Here is an 18,064-nt window from a genome sequence, read left to right as displayed (position 1 = left end):
TGATAGTGAAGAGGCCCACGCACCGCGATGAAGAGTGGCCCCCGCTTGCCGCAACTAGAGAAAGCCCTCGCACAGAAACGAAGACCCAACACAGCCAAAAATAAATATAAAAATAAATAAATAAAAGATTACTATTTAAAAAAAAAAACAAAAAAAAACAACATGGGGACTTCCTTTGCAGTCCAGTGGTTAAGACTTGGCTTCCAATGCAGAGAGTGTGGGTTTGATCCCTGGTCGGGGAGCAAAGATCCCACATGCCTCGCAGCCAAAAAACCAAAACATAAAACAGAAGCAATACCATAACAAATTCAATAAAGACTTTAAAAATGGTTCACATATGGAAAAAAAAAATCTTAAAAAAAAAACCCCAAAAACCCATGGTATAGGAACAAAAACAGACATATAGATCATAGGAACATAATAGAGAGCCTAGAAAGAAACCTATACACCTACAGTCAATTAAATTTCGACAAAGGAGGCAAGAATGTATAATGAGGAAAAGACAGTCTCTTCAGCAAGTGGTGCTGGAAAAGTTGGGCAGCCCCATGTAAATCAATGAAGTTAGAACACACCCTCACACCATACACAAAAATGAACTCCAAATGGCTTAAAGACTTAAATATAAGACACGACACCATAAAACTCCTAGAATGGAACATAGGTAAAACATTCTCTGTACCACTGTTTTCTTAAGTCAGTCTCCCCAGGCAATAGAAATAAAAGCAAAAATAAACAAATGGGACCTAATCAAACTTACAAGCTTTTGCACAGCAAAGGAAACCATGAGCAAAATGAAAACACAACCATACACCACACTATGAAGGAGTTTCCCTGGAGCTGGCTGACTTGGCAGCTCTGCAACTTCATGTCTCCTACCCATGGCAGACATTACTAATCAACCACAGACCCCAGTCATCCAGCACCTGGCTCTTAGAATCCTCCTTTATATGCAACCCCAGACAACCTCAGAGCTGACCTGTGAGATGCCCAATATCTGCCATCATTTACCGTGACCCTTCACTGAGACAGTGACCTCCTGAAGATTGTCTGAGATCTTGTGACACAGTGTTGGAGCAGACTCAATCAATTCTTTATTGGGAAGGGGATGCAGTCTGTAATCCGACAGACCTGTGACCCCAGAAAGAACTCAAGCTCAAGTCCTATTTGGCTTGCTGTGAGTTCATAGCTGCCCCTGAAAAAGCCACGGGTATGGCAATTATGCCAGCGCCAATAGACCTGGATAATGCGGGCAGCATGGAGCAAACGGCAATAACGAAGGCGGACGCGCCACATGCGGACCCAAGACTGTAGCCTGACCACTGCCCATTTTTGCTGAGCATAATGATCCAGCACAGCCCGCCGCTTCTTCTCCAGCAGCTCTGCCAGCTTCTGTTTCCACCAGTACTGAATAATACATGCTCTGAGGGCTGCGTGCAGCAGCGTCCGGCGCACCAGGGTGCCCCGCCACCAGGCCTGGATCTTTATTGCCTGCAACTCTTTGTCAGAGGGGGGCGCTTCCACTGGGGGGTGGGGCTGCAAGGAAAAAGAAGCGACATTTAGGAAACATTCCCGACCCACCTGAGCCCTGGTGTGAGCCAAGAAGGGGTCCTGATCCTTTATCAACAATGGCACCTTCCTCAGAAGTTTGTGAGCACTGGGCAGACCATTGGCTGGAGCCAGAGACCAGACAGGTGTCCTGTCTCTGCCACTCTTGGTTAACAGACACATCACAGTTGAACTCTGAGTCTCAGGGTCCTCAACTGTAACATGGGGCACAACTGCCCTAGCTGTCACCTGGTTCCTTGGACCTGGTTGGCCAGTCTAGAACAAGAACACCACGATCTGTGGGTCAAAGGGTTATTCTGTTGTGCCTGGGCCTGACCACCTACCTGGGAAGCATATCACTTCCCTTCAGACCTCACCCACAGGCTGGAGAAAGGGCATCCTTTGCTCTCCTTTCATGCCTGACTCCAGCTCCAATGCACAACCTGCTGTCTCCCTCTGTCAACTCACAGGATTAGAAGTTTGTGACTTCCTTGGTGGCGCAGTGGTTAAGAATCCACCTGCCAATGCAGGGGACACGGGTTCAAGCCCTGGTCCGGGAAGATCCAACATGCCATGGAGCAACTAAGCCTGTTTGCCACAACTACTGAGCCTGCGCTCTAGAGCCTGTGCTCCGCAACAAGAGAAGCCACCACAATGAGAAGCCTGCGCACCGCAACGAAGAGTAGCCCCCGCTTGCCGCAACTAGAGAAAGCCCGGGCGCAGCAACAGAGACCCAATGCAGTCAAAAATAAATAAATAAATTTTTATATGTGTGTGTGTATGTGTATATATATGTATGTGTATATATATATATATATATATATATATATATATATATATATATATATATAAATAAAGAAGTTTGTCTGCCCCACACAGTTTGGAACCTTTCTCATTTATTCCTCACTTTCACTTCTTTTGGTTCTCACATCTTGAACTTCAGTTAACACACATACATGTACTCATGTAAACACACACACACTGCCACACAGTTCTAGACTTGGGTTTCCCTGTAGTTGACTCTGCATCCCCCAAACACAGCCCTCCCACCCCGCTCCCCAACTATGGCATAGTCTGGTTCCCACTTGTCAGGGTTTCTTTTCCCTACAACCAAATCTCCATATCTCAGCCACACCCACCTTTCTCAGGCCGAGAAGGAACTAGGACAAAAGGACAAAAACGATGAGTCAATTCCTGTTCATTCCAGTTCTGGATAGGACAACCACTCACCCTGGTTGGCCTGGGACACACTATCAGTTCATGACTGTTGCTCCTGAGCAATAACTCATAGCACTATCTTTCACTCACAAATGTATCCTGCTTTGGATGACAAATTCCCTGATCATCCCATGCTATGGACCATAGCGAAGACAACCGTGACTCCTGGCTGACTTTGTTTAGACATGTTGCAGGTTGGGGTGCCCCTCAACTTTGAGGCTTTCTATTGGCCTACCTTTGGTGCAGGGGACGGAGAGGGTGAAGGTGGATGCTCTTTTTTCTTCTCTCTCTCTTCTACTAATGTGGTTTCATCAAGGTCTTCTATCACGATTTGACAAACGTGGCCATCTTTCTATAATCAGAGTTCAGAGGGGAAAGATATAGGTAGGTTGTTCTCTGTAAATTGTGTGCCGAGTCCACCACATGCTCAACCTCCTGCCTTGCCCAGAGACCACAGATATAGGACTTATATCCTTAACAACTGTGGAAATCCACCTTCCCCTGCTGTAACTTTGGGTAGACTGGCTCTCTCTTACACAACATTGAATGCCCATGACTTGGAAATAGATGGTTCAAATCCCTCAGGTCTGTGATCCCTTAAATTTCCCATAGTTAGGAGGTAGATGGTTCCATTGCTCTCAGGTCTGTACTCTTCCAGCCACAGCTCTGGCAGGAAGAGGGAAGGGAAGACAGAAATGATGTCATAAGGGCACCTATGACTCAGGCATCAGAATGGTTCCCCACCATTGAGCCCTTTTTGTGAGAATTTGGAAATCCTGTCCCTTCTTCCTGCCATAAATGACCAAAATTTGGCTAAAATGGCAGGACACTGAAAATACTGGCCCACTGGCACAGAACTGTATGAAGTTGGTCATATCAGGCTGGTTGATAAAAACATAAATTTGAGATGATTTAAATATTCGTCAATAGGGAATTCAATTTCATCGACTTTAGTTCAATCAAACAATGGAACCAAGTAATATACAGAAAGAATGAGTTTGGAGCAAAATCTTAAACAGGTTCTTTACAAAAGATTTATGATGGCTAAGAAGCACATGAAATGATGCCCAACATCATTATTCATGATGGAAATAAAATTAGAACCACAATGAGATATTTTCTAGACACCCTAGAGAATGGCTAAAATAAAAAATACTGACAACATTAAATGTTGACAAGGATGTACAACAGCTGAATCTCTTATACACTGCTGGTGGTAACATATAAAACAGAAGAAATACTCCAGAAAATGGTTTGGCAGTTTCTAATAAAGTTAAGGATATCTCCACCCTAAAACTCAGCAATTCTACTCCTAGGTATTTACACAGAAAAATGAAAACATGTGTCTACAAAAGATTTGTGCAAAAATGTTCATAGCAAATTTATTCAGATAGGTCAAAACTGGAAACAACTGAAATGTTCACCAAAGGTGACTAGAGAAAGCAACTGTACTCTGTTTATCTAATGAAATAATATACAGTAATAAAAATGAACAAACTACTGAAACACACAATAACACAGGTGAATCTCAAAGACATTATGCTAAACGAAAGAAGCCAGACATAAAAGAGTATTTACAGGATGATTCATTTATACAAAATTTTAAAACAAGCAAAATTAAAATATAGGTGAAATGATTCAGAACAGAGATTACACCTAGAGTAGAGGTATAAGATGTACTGCTTGCAAACAACACAGAAACAAAGAGAAATGTGCTGTATCTTGTTTTGGGTGGTGCTTACTGTGGAATATTGAATTGTGAAAATTCACCTAAATGATCTATTAAGAAGTGCTTAAAGGGGAAGGATCAAAATGGCAGAGGAGTAGGACGTGGAACTCACCTTTTCCCCACAGATGCATCAAAAATACATCTACATGTGGAACGACTCTCATAGAACATCTACTGAACACTGGCAGAAGACCTCAGACCTCCAAAAGGGCAAGACAATCTCCACCCAACTGGGTAGGACAAAAGAAAAAAGAGAGAAAGGAATTGGGACGGGACCTGCAGCTCCCCTGGGAGGGAGCTGTGAAAGAGGAAAGGTTTCCTCATATGCAGAAGTCCTCTCACTGGAGGGGAGATCAGACAGGACAGAGGGGGAGCTTCAGAGCCTCAGAGGACAGCAGGAGAGCATGGCAACAGGTCTGCAGAGGGCAAAGTAGAGAGAGACCTGTACAGACATTCGGTGCCGACCGGCACTCCCTAGCCTGAGACGCTTGGCCATTGGGGCTGGTGGGGGCTGGGTGCTGAGGCTCGGGCTTCGGAGGTCAGACCCTGGGGAGAGGACTGGGGTTGGCTGCTCGAAGGCAGCCTGAGGGGGCTAGGGTGTGGTGCGCCACAACGGAAGGAGTCCGGGAAGAAGCCTGGGACCGCCAGAGAGGCAAGGCACCATTGTTGAGGGGCGAGTGAGGAGAGGGGTGGGCACACCATAGGAGCTTCTGTCTCGCTCGCTCTCAGGGGACAGGACACCACCTACACAAGCTACGGGGGTGGGGGCGAGGGGTGGGGTGCAAGCCGCCGCTGCCATCTTGGACTCCAGAGTCAGGCGCTGACCATTACCCTGCTGAGGGTTCTGTGAGTGGATGTAGGTCACTGTCCCTAACTTCCCAGGAGTGTGCACAGCCCGCCAGTGCCAAGGGTCCCACTAACAGGCGCCAACCGCTGTCCCCGCCTCCCCTGGAGGATATGCAGTCAGCTCCCTCCGACAGGGGATCTGTGACCAGGAGCCAACCGCTGCCCCTGACTTCCTAGAAGCGTGTGCATGGGCTGTGCACCTGCACACCCCCTATCAAGGGGATACCGGGCAGCACATGCTGAGGAGACAGGAAGCATCCAAACCAAAAACAGCCCTCACACCAAAAAAATATTAAACCCACACAAGCTATGCAGGGACACTCCCACATATAAATAGCCCTACATGATGACAGTAGGTATTTGTTTCTCCTAAACTCACAGAGTAAGAGAAATATAAGCAAAATGAAGAAGGAGAGGAACCACTCTGAGTTAAAAGACCAAGAGAATTCCCCTGAAGGAACAAACAATGAAACAGACCTCTTTAGTCTAATAGACACCAAGTTCAAAAAGAACGTAATGAGGGATTTCCCTGGTGGTCCAGTGGTTAAGAATCGGCCTTCCAATGCAGGGGACATGGGTTTGATCCCTGGTTGGGGAACTAAGACCCCAAATGCTGCAGGGCAACTAAGCCCACGCACTGCAACTACTGAGCTCGTGCGCCACAACTAGAGAGCCCACATGCCACAACTACTGACCCGGCGTACTCTGAAGCCTGAGCACCACAACGACTGAGCCTGCACGCTCTGGAGCTCACACATCACAGCTAGAAAGAAGCCCGTGCACTGCAACTAGAGAAGACTGCGCGACACAACAAAGAACCTGCGCACCGCAACGAAAGATCCCACATGCCTCAGCAAAGATCCCACAGGCCACAACTAAAGATCCCAAAAGTGGCAACAAAGATCCCGTGTGCCGCAACTAAGACCCGACACAGCCCATAAAGTAAATAAATAAAATAATTTTTCATAATAATAAACAAATAATTTTTTTAAAAAAGGAGGTAATGAAAATACTGAAGGAATTAAGGAAAGCTATCAACAGAAATGCAGATTACTGTAAAAAGGAACTAGAAACTATAAGGAGGAGCCAGGAAAAATTAGAAAATTCATTTGTTGAGATGAAAGCTGAGCTCAAAGCAAAGAATAGCAGAATGCATAATGCAGAAGAAAGAAGAAGTGAACTGGAAACTAGAATGGAAATTACCCAATCAAAAGAGCAGACAGGGGACTTCCCTGGTGGTCCAGTGGTTAAGACTTCGCCTTCCAATGCAGGGGGTGTGTATTCAATCCCTGGTCGGGGAGCTAAGATCCCAAATGCCTCGTGGCCAAAAAAACATAAAACAGAAGCAATACTGTAACAAATTCAATAAAGACTTTAAAAATGGTCCACATTAAAAGAAAAAAAAATTAGTTAAAAAAAAGAGCAGACAGAAAGCCAAATGAAAAAAAATGAAAGCAATATAAGAGACATATGGGATAATGTAAAGCAGGCCAATCTACGCATAATAAGGATTTCAGAAGGAGAAGAAAGAGAAAAGGGGATTGAAAATGTATTTGAAGAAATTACGGCTGAAAACTTCCCAAACCTAAAGAAGGAAACAGATATCCAGATACAGGAGGCACAGAGGGTCCCAAACATGATGAACCCAAACAGACCTACACCAACAGACCTACAACAGACATATTATAATAAAAATGGCAAAAGTTAAAAATGGATTCTAAAGGCCACAAGAGAAAAACAAAGAGTTAATTACAAGGAAACCCCCATAAGGCTATCAGCTGATTTATCTACAGAAACACTGCAGGACAGAAGGGAGTGGCAAAATATATTCAAAGTCTTGAAAGAGAAAAATCTGCAACCTAGAATACTCTACCAGGCAACATTATCATTTAGAATAGGAGGAGAAATAAAGAATTTCTCAGACAAGCCAAAACCAAAAGAATAGAGCAATACTAAACCTACCCTAAAAGAAATATTGACAGGTATTCTCTAAATAAAAAAGAAGCAAGAAGATATAGGAAGAAGGAAATAAAAATTGGAAAGTAAATCACTTAGTATACAGATCAAAAAGAAAAAAAGAAAAACCTACTTGTGAAAGCAATGATAAACACAAGGAACAGCAAAAGGATAAACAAGAAGATATAAAAAGGGACACCAAAATCATAAAATGTGGGGAAGGAGAGTAAGAAAATGCAGATTTTTTTTCTTTCTTTTTTTTTTTTCTAAAATGTGAGCGTATAAGACTATCAGTCTAAAGCAAGCAGATATAGGAAGGGGTTAACATACTTGGAAAACCAGGGCAACCACAAATCAAAAACATACAATAGATTCACAAAAACTAAAAAGAGAACACAAGCATAAAAAAGGAAATCATCAAACCACAAAAAGAAAAACAAAAAGGAAAAGAAAGGAACAACCGAGAAACAAAGAACCAACTGGAAAACAAGGTTTGAAATGGCAATAAATACATATGTATCATAATTACCTTAAATGTCAATGGACGGAATGCTCCAATCAAAAGACACAGCGTGGGACCTCTCTGGTGGTGCAGTGGTTAAGAATCCGCCTGCTAATGCAGGGGACACGGGTTTGATCCCTGGTCTGGGAAGATCCCACATGCCATGGAGCAACTAAGCCTGTGTGCCACAACTACTGAGCCTGTGCTCTAGAGCCCACGAACCACAACTACTGAGCCCACGTGCCACAACTACTGAAGTCCATGTGCTCTAGGGTCCACATGCCGCAACTACTGAGCCTGCGTGCTGCACCTATTGAAGCCCACATGCCTAGGGCCTATGCTCCACAACAAGAGAAGCCACCGCAATGAGAAGTCGCCCCCGCTTGCCGTAACTGGAGAAAGCCCGCGTGCAGCAACGAAGACCCAACACAGCCAAATAAATAAATAAATAAATAAATAAATAAGACACAGCATGGCAGACTGGATTAAAAAACACGAGCCTACAATATGCTGCCTACAATAGACCACCTTAGGGCAAAGGACACACATAGACTGAAAGTGAGGGGATGGAAAAAGATATTTCAGGCAAACGGAAATGACAAGAAAGCGGGAGTTGCAATACTCATACTAGACAAAAGAGACTTTAAGGTAAAGACTATAAAGAAAGATAAAGAAGGACACTATATAATGATAAAAGGATCAATACAAGAAAAGGATATTACACTCATCAACTTATATGCACCTAATATAGGAGGACCCAAATACATAAAACAAATACTAACAGACATAAAGGGAGAAATTGATGGGAATACAATAATAGTAGGAGACTTTAACACCCCACTCACATCAATGGATAGATCTTCCAGAGAGAGAATCAATAAGGCAAAAGAGATCCTAAATGATACAACAGAACAGTTAGATTTAATTGATATTTTCAGGACATTATATCCAAGAAAAAAAAAAAAAGGATATACGTTCTTTTCAAGGACACATGGAACATTCTCTAGGATTGACCACATACTTGGGCACAAAACTAACCTCAACAAATTTAAGAGTACTGAAGTTATTTCAAGCATCTTCTCTGACCACAATGGCATGAAACCAGAAATCCACCACAGGAAAAGAAATGAGAAAAAAACGACCACATGGAGACCAGACAAAAAAAGGACTCCATGGAGAATAGACATGCTACTAAAAAACCAATGGGTCAATGAGGAAATAAAAAAATAATTTAAAAATACCTAGAGACAAACAACAACGAAAACATAACCATACAAAATCTATGCGATGCAGCAAAAGCAGTTCTTAGAGGGAAGTTCATAGTGATACAGGCCTTCATCAAAAAAACAAGAAAAATCTCAAGTCAACAACCTAACCTACCATCTAAAAGAGTTAGTAAAAGAACAAAGAAAACCTAAAGTCAGCAGAAGGAAGGAAATAATAAAGATCAGGGAGGAAATCAATAAAATAGAGATTTTAAAAAAATAGAAAAGATCAATAAAACCAAGAGCTGGTTCTTTGAAAGGGTAAACAAAATTGACAAACCTCTGGCCAGGCTCAACCAAGAAGAAAAGAGAGAACCCCAAATAAACAAAATAAGAAATGAAAAAGGAGAAATCTCAACTGATACTGCAGAAATACAAAAAACCATAAGAGAATACTATAAACAATTATATGCCAACAAATTTGATAACCTAGAAGAAATGGACAAATTTCTAGAAACATACAGCCCACCAAAATTGAATCAAGAAGAAACAGATGATTTGAACAGACTGATCACTAGAAGTAGAATCTGTAATTTAAAAAACTCCCTACAAACAAAAGTGGCTTCACAGGCAAATTCTACCAAACATACAAAGAAGAATTTACACCGATTCTTCTCAAACTATTCCAAAAGACTGAAGAGGAGGAAACACTCCCAAAGACATTCTATGAAGCCAACATCCCCTTGATACCAAAACCAGACAGATACCACCAAAAAAGAAAATTACAGGCCAGTATCTTTGATGAATATAGATTCAAAAATTCTCAACAAAATATTAGCAAACCAAATCCAACAACACACAAAAAAGATCATACACCACGACCAAGTGGGATTCATCTCAAGTTCACAAGGATGGTTCAACATTTGCAAATCAATCAATGTAATACACCACATTAACAAAAGAAAAGTTAAAAATCACATGATCATCTCAATAGATGCAGAAAAAGTATTTGACAAAATTCAACATCCATTCATGATAAAAAACTCTTACCAAAGTGGGAATAGAGGGAACATATCTCAGCATAATAAAAGCCATTTCTGACAAACCCACAGCCAATATAATACTCAGTGGTGAACAGCTTTAGCCTTCCCACTAATATCTGGAACAAGACAAGGATGCCCACTCTCACCACTTCTATTCAACATAGTATTGGAAGTCCTAGCCAGAGAAATCAGACAAGAAAAAGAAATAAAACGTATCCAAATTGGAAAAGAAAAGGTATAATTGTCACTACATGAGGATGACATGATACTTTATATAGAAAACCCTGAGGACTCAACACAAAAAATACTAGTTCTAATGAATGAATTCAGCAAACTAGCAGGATATAAGATTAACATTCAAAAATCTGTTGCAGGGGCTTCCCTGGTGGCGCAGTGGTTGAGAATCTGCCTGCTAGTGCAGGGGACGTGGGTTCGAGCCCTGGTCTGGGAGGATCCCACGTGCCGCGGAGCGGCTGGGCCCGTGAGCCACAATTGCTGGGCCTGCGCGTCTGGAGCCTGTGCTCCGCAGCAAGAGAGGCTGCGATGGTGAGACGCCCGCGCACCGCGATGAAGGGTGGCCTCCGCTTGCCGCAACTGGAGAAGGCCCTCGCGCGGAAGCGAAGACCCAACACAGCCATAAATAAATTAAAAAAAAAATCTGTTGCATTTCTTTACACTAACAGTGAAACATCAGAAAGGGAATGTAAAAAAAAAAAACCTCTTATTTTTAAAAACCTTTTTATTTCATATTGATTAACAATGCTGTGATAGTTTCAGGTGTACAGCAAAGTGATTCAGTTATACATTTTCCCATTTAGGTTGTTACATAATATTGAGCAGAGTTCCCTGTGTTATACAGTAGGTCCTCTTTGGTTATCCATTTTAAATCTAGCAGTGTGTACATGTCAATCCCAAACTCCTTAACTATCCTTTCCCCCCACCCTTTCCCCCTGGCAATCATGTTTCTTCTCTAAGTCTGTGAGTTTCTGTTTTGTAAATAAGTTCATTTGTACCATTTCTTTTTAGATTCTGCATAAAATGATACTTTCTTTCTCTGTCTGACTTACTTCACTCAGTATGACAGTCTCTAGATCAGGGGTCCCCAACTCCCAGGCCATGGACTGGTACCGGTCTGTGGCATGTTAGGAACTGGGCCGCACAGCAGGAGGTGAGTGGTGGGCAAGCGAGTGAAGCTTCATCTGTATTTACAGCTGCTCCCCATCTCTTGCATTACCACCTGAACTCTGCCTCCTGTGAGATCAGCCGCGGCATTAGATTCTCACAGGAGCGTGAACCCTACTGAGAACTGTGCATGTGAGGGATCTAGGTTGCGTGCTCCTTATGGGAATCTAATGCCTGATGATCTGATGTGGAGCTGAGGTAGGGATGCTAGTGCTGGGGAGCAGCTGCAAATACTGACTATCATTAGCAGAGAGGTTTGACTGCAAAGAGACCATAATAAATTGATTGCTAGCAGACTCATATCAAAACCCTATCAGTGAGTGGCAAGTGAAAAGAAAAGAAGCTCAGGGCTCCCACTGATTCTGCATCATGGTGAGTTGTATAATTATTTCATTATATATTACAATGTAATAATAATAGAAATAAAGTGCACAATAAATGTAATGCACGTGAATCATCTGGAAACCATCCCCCCCACTCTGATCTGAGGAAAAATTGTCTTCCACGAAACCGGTCCCTGGTGCCACAAAGGTTGGGGACCACTGCTCTAGAGCCATCCATGTTGCTGCAAATGGCACTATTTCATTCTTTTTAATGGCTGGATAATATTCCATTGTATATATGTACCACATCTTCTTTATCCATTCCTCTGTTGATGAACATTTAGGTTGCGTCCATGTCTTGGCTATTGAAAACAGTGCTGCAATGAATATTGGGGTGCATGTTTCCACTGGGACCATGTTTTTCTCCAGATATATGCCCAGAAGTGAGATTGCAGGATCATATGGTAGCTCTGTTTCCAGTTTTTTAAGGAACCTCCATATTGTTCTCCACAGTGGCTGTATCAATTTACATTCCCACCAACAGTGTAGGAGGGTTCTCTTCTCTCCACACCCTCTCCAGGATTTACTGTTTGTGGATTTTTTTGATGATAGCCATTCTGACTGGTGTGAGGTGGTATCTCATAGTTTTGACTTGCATTTCTCTAATAATTAGCGATGTTGAACATCTTTTCATGTGCCTCTTGGCCATCTGTATGTCTTCTTTGGAGAAATCTTTATTTAAGTCTTCTGCCCACTTTTTGATTGGGTTGTTTGTTTTGATGATATTAAGCCGCATCAGCTGTTTGCAAATTTTGGAGACTAATCCCTTGTCGGTCACATCATTTGCAAATATTTTCTCCCACTCCGTGGGTTGTCTTTTCGTTTTATTTATAGTTTCCTTTGCTATGCAAAAGCTTTTGAGTTTAATTGGGTCCCATTTGTTTACTTTTGTTTTTATTTCCATTACTCTAGGAGATGGATTGAAAAAGATATTGCTGCAATTCATGTCAGAGAGTGTTCTGCCTATGTTTTCCTCTAAGAGTTTTACAGTGTTGAGTCTCACATTTAGGTCTTTAATCCATTTTGAGCTTATTTTTGTGTATGGTGTTAAAGAATGATCTAATTTCATTTTTTTGACATGTGGCTGTCCAGTTTTCCCAGGACCATTGAAGACACTGTCTTTCCACCATTGTACAGTCTTGCCTCCTTTGTCATAGATTAATTGATCATAGGTGCGTGGGTTTATTTCTGGGCTTTCTATCCTGTTCCATTGATTTATCTATATTTCTATTTTTGTGCCAGTACCATACTGTTTTGATGACTATAGCTTTGTAGTATACTCTGAAGTCAGGGAGCCTGATTCCTCCAGCTCTGTTTTTCTTTCTCAAGATTGCTTTAGCTATTCAGGGTCCTTTGTGTCTTCATAGAAATTTTAAGATTTTTTGTCCTAGTTCTGTGAAAAATGCCATTGGTACTTTGATAGGAATTGCACTGAATCTGTGGATTGTCTTGGGTAGTATAGTTATTTTGGCAATATTGATTCTTCCAATCCAAGAACATGGTATATCTTTCCATTTGTTTGTGATGTCTTTGATTTCTTTCATCAGCATCTTATAGTTTTCGGAGTACAGGTCTTTTGTCTCCTTAGGTAGGTTTATTACTAGGTATTTTATTCTTTTCGATGTGATAGTAAATGGGATTGTTTCCTGAATTTCTCTTTCTGATCTTTCGTTGTTAGTGTATAGAAATCAACAGATTTCTGTGTATTAATTTTGTAACACACAACTCTACCAAATTCATTGATGAGCTCTAGTAGTTTTCTGGTAGCATCTTTTAGGATTTTCTATGTATAGTATCATGTCATCAGCAAACAGTTACAGTTTAAATTCTTCTTTTCCCATTTGGATTCTTTTTATTTCTTTTTCTTCTCTGATTGCCATAGCTAGGACTTCCAAAACTATGTTGAATAAAGATGGAAAGAGTGGACATCCTTGTCTTGTTCCTGATCTCAGAGGAAATGCTTTCAGCTTTTCACCATTAAGTACGATGTTAGCTGTAGGTTTATTGCATATGACCTTTATTATGCTGAGATATGTTCCCTCTATGCTCAATTTCTGGAGTGTTTTTATCATAAATGGGTGCTGAATTTTGTCAAAAGCTTTTTCTGCATCTACTGAGATGATCATGTGGTTTTTATTCTTCAGTTTGTTGTTGTAGTGTATCACACTGATTGATTTGCAGATACTGGAAAATTCTTGCATCGCTGGGATAAATCTTACTTGATCATGGTGTATGATCCTTTTAATGTATTGTTGGATTCAGATTGCTAGTATTTTGTTGAGGATTTTTGCGTCTATATGCGTCAGTGATATTGGCCTGTAATTTGCTTTTTTGTGTGTGTGGTATCTTTGTCTGGTTTTGGTATCATGGTGATGGTGGCCTCATAGAATGAGTTTTGGAGATTTCCTCCTCTGCAATTTTTGGGAACAGTTTCAGAGGGCTAGGTGTTAATTCTTCTCTAAATGTTTGATAGAATTCACATGTGAAGCCATCTGGTCCTGGACTTTTGTTTGTTGGGACTTTTTTAATCACAGTTTCAATTTCAGTGCTTGTGATTGGTCTGTTCATATTTTCTATTTCTTCCTGGCTCAGTCTTGGGAGATTGTACCTTTCTAAGAATTTGTCCATTTCTTTCAGGTTGTCCATTTTATTGGCATACAGTTGTTTGTAGTAGTCTTATGATCCTTTGTATTTTTGTGGTGTCAGGTGTAACTTCTCCTTTATCATTTCTAATTTTATTGATTTGAGTCCTCTCCCTTTTTTTCTTGATGAGTCTGGCTAAAGGCTTATCAACTTTGTTTATCTTTTCAAAGAACCAGCTTTTAGTTTCATTGATCTTTTTTATTGTCTTCTTTGTCTCTATTTCATATTTCTGCTTTGATCTTTATGATTTCTTTCCTTCTACCAACATTAGGTTTTGTTTGTTCTTCTTTCTCTAGTTCCTTTAGGTGTAAGGTTAGATTGTTTATTTGAGATTTTTCTTGTTTCTTGAGGTAGGCTTGTATTGCTATAAACTTCCCTGTGATAACTGCTTTTGCTGCATCCCATAGGTTTTGGATCGTTGTGCTTTCATTTTCATTTGTCTCTGGGTATTTTTTTATTTCCTCTTTGATTTCTTCAGCAATCCATTGGTTGTTAGTAGCATATTGTTTAGCTTCCACCTGTTCGTGTTTTCTACAGTTTTTTTCTTGTAGTTGATTTCTTCTTCTTCTTCCTTTTTTTTTTTTTGGCTGCACCATGGGGCATGTGGGATCTTAGTTCCCTGACGAGGGATCGAACCCAGGCCCCCTGCAATGGAAGTGCAGAGTCTTAACCACTGGACTGCCAGGGAAGTTCCAGTTAAAAAAATTTTTTTTCTTTAATTGTGGTAAAAGTCACATAATATAAAACATACTATTTTAACCATATTTAACTGTACAGTTCAGTGGCACTAAGTACATTCACATTGTTGTGCAACTCTCACCATCATCCATGATGACCATCTTTAGTGTTGTGTTTGGGTTGCTTTTTCTTTTTTATGTGTTTATCTACTGTAGTTTTTGGCTTTGCTGTTCCCATGAGGTTTTGATATAGCAGTGTATATATGTACAAGGTTGTTTTAAGTTGCTGGTCTCTTTCCCGCCTAGAGGAGCTCCTTTATCATTAGTTGCAAAGCTGGTTTGGTGGTGCTGAATTCTCTTAGCTTTTGCTTGTCTGTAAAGCTTTTGATTTCTCCATCAAATCTGAATGAGAGCCTTGCTAGGTACAGTATTCTTGGTTGTAGGTTCTTCCCTTTCATCACTTTAAATATATCGTGCCACTCCTTTTTGGCCTGCAGAGTTTCTGCTGAGAAATCAGCTGATAACCTTATGGGAGTTCCCTTGTATGTTATTTGTTGTTTTTCCCTAGTTGCGTTAAAAATCTTTTTAGTCTTTAATATTTGTCAATTTGATTACTATGTGTCTTGGCATGTTCCTCCTTGGGTTTATCCTGCCGGGGGCTCTCTGGGCTTCCTGGACTTGGGTGACTGTCCTTTCCCATGTTAGGGAAGTTTTCAGCTATTATCTCTTCAAATATTTTCTCAGGTCCTTTCTCTCTCTTTTCTCCTTTTGGGATGCCTATAATGAGAATGTTGGTGTGTTTAATGTTGTCCCAGAGGTCTCTGACTGTCTTCATTTCTTTTCACTCTTTTTTCTTTATTCTGTTCCGCGGCAGTGATTTCCACCATTCTGTTTTCCAGGTCACTTATCCATTCTTCTGCCTCAGCTATTCTGCTATTGATTTCTTCTAGTGTATTTTTCATTTCATTTATTGTCTTGTTCATCTCTGTTTGTTTGTTCTTTAGTTCTTCTAGGTCTTTGTTAAACATTTCTTGCATCTTCTCAATCCTTGCCTCCATTCTTTTTCTGAGATCTGGATCATCTTCACTATCATTATTTGGAATTCTTTTTCCGGAACGTTACCTATCTCCACTTCACATGGTTGTTTTCCTGTGGTTTTATCTTGTTCCTTCATCTGGGACATAATCCTCTCCCGTTTCATTTCGTCTAACTTTCTGTGATTGTGTTTTTAATTCCGCAGGCTGTAGGACTGTAGTTCTTCTTGCTTCTGCTGTCTGCCCTCTGGTGGATTAGGCTACCTAATAGGCTTGTGCAAGCTTCCTGATGGGAGGGACTGGTGGTGGGTAGGGCTGGGTCTTGTCCCTCTGGTGGGCAGGGCCGTGCTCAGTAAAAGTTTAATCCACTTTCCTGCTGATGGGTGGGGCTGTGTTCCCTTCCTGTTGGTTGTCTGTCCTGAGGTGACCCAGCACTGAAGTCTACAGCCTAGATTAATGGGGCTAATGGCGGCCTCCAGGAGGGCTCACCCCAATGAATATTTCCCAGAACTGATGCTGCCAGTGTCTTTATCCTCGCAGTGAGCCACAGCCGCCCAAAACCTCTGCAGGAGACCCTCCAATACTAGCAGGTAGTTCTGGCCCAGTCTCTTGTAGGACCGCTGGTTTTCCCCCTGGGTCCTGGTGCGCACAAGACTTTGTGTGTGCCCTCCAAGAGCAGAGTTTCTCTTTTCCCCAGTCCTATGGAAGTTCTGCAATCAAATCTCACTGGCCTTCAAAGCCAGATTCTCTGGGGACTCTTCCTCCCATCACTGGACCTCCAGGCTAGGAAGCCTGATGTGGGGCTCAGAACCTTCACTCCAGTGGGAGAACTTCTGTGATATAACTGTTTTCCAGTTTGTGGGTCGCCCACCCAGTGGGCATGGGATTTGATTTTATCACAATTGCGCCCCTCCTACTGTCTCATTGTGGCTTCTCCTTTGTCTTTGGATGTGGCGTATTTTTTTTTGGTAGGTACCAGTGTTTTTTTGTCTATGGTTGTTCAGCAGCTAGTTGTGATTCCAGTGTTCTCATAAGAAGGGGTGAGCGCACGCTACCTTTTTTTTTTTCACACACACACACACTGTATTTTATTTTTACAAGAGATAAATAGACTGACACCAAGCATTGTACATGGATGACCACAACAAAAGCAACAATGATTGCAATTACCAAACATGAAACACACTCATACTATGTCATAATATTGACATTCAGTCCAGTAATCCTCCACTGTAACAGCTCCTTTACTTTGCAGTGAAAATTGATTTGTATGTTCTTTGCCTCTGAGTCCTTGTGGGATTTTTTTTTTAATTCAAACAGAAAGTCACAAAAATTGTACTCATCCTCATCAGTTCACTCAGTCCCATGTAATTAATTTTTTTTATCTTGATCTTTTGTTAGCATTTTTATGAGTTCATCAGTTTTTCATTAGAGTTCTGAAAATGCTTTTTCATTCAGTCCAGCAGTACAGTCAGTTACCAGAAACCTGTACTTGTCAGAGTCTTTTCCATGAATTTCTTGAAGATGAAACCCTACTATAGGAATATATTTGCAAAAGCGTCAGAGCACACCCAGAACTGTCTGTAAATGACAAAAGACTTAAAAATGACCACGGTTAAAGATTTGATGAAAGTTCATAATAATGCAGTTGACATGAAAACTAGTTATTTCTGAGATATACATTTTAAAGTAATAACTAGGATTATGACTTATAACATTATACCAGAATATATAAGATTTTTAGAAATTTCATGTAATGTCTGAAACATTTATATTAACATATTTCCATACAAATAACCCAATGAAAGTTTAGTATTAGTTGTTTTGTTTGTTTTTTTATACTGCAGGTTCTTATTAGTCATCAATTTTATACACATCAGTGTATACATGTCAATCCCAATCGCCCAATTCAGCACACAACCATCCCCACCCCACTGCAGTTTTCCTCCCTTGGTGTCCATATGTCTGTTCTCTACATCTTTGTCTCAACTTCTGCCCTGCAAACCAGCTCATCTGTACCATTTTTCTAGGTTCCACATATATGCATTAATATACGATATTTGTTTTTCTCTTTCTGACTTACTTCACTCTGTATGAAAGT

The 18,064-nt window shown here is 41.1% G+C and overlaps 1 protein-coding gene across 6 annotated transcripts in view; it reads right to left on the bottom strand.

Annotated features, from left to right (window-relative positions):
• LOC309638472 (IQ domain-containing protein F2-like) overlaps positions 1–18,064 on the bottom strand; it is a 144,134-nt gene that overhangs the window by 63,291 nt on the left and 62,779 nt on the right. For 4 of the 6 annotated variants that reach the window (XR_014251129.1, XR_014251131.1, XM_082414553.1 and 1 more), the window contains exon 2: positions 2,999–3,115. The gene's annotated coding sequence lies outside the window, so the exon portion shown is untranslated. Of the gene's footprint in view, positions 1–2,998; positions 3,116–6,541; positions 6,690–7,823; positions 7,862–18,064 lie in introns of those variants that run through there. The other 2 variants (XM_082414556.1, XM_082414555.1) reach the window with 2 other exon arrangements.

This window comes from Balaenoptera physalus, assembly GCF_965194825.1.
Source record: "Balaenoptera physalus genome assembly, chromosome: 11".
NCBI lineage: Eukaryota > Metazoa > Chordata > Mammalia > Artiodactyla > Balaenopteridae > Balaenoptera > Balaenoptera physalus.
This window is presented reverse-complemented; position numbering and strand designations above follow the sequence as displayed.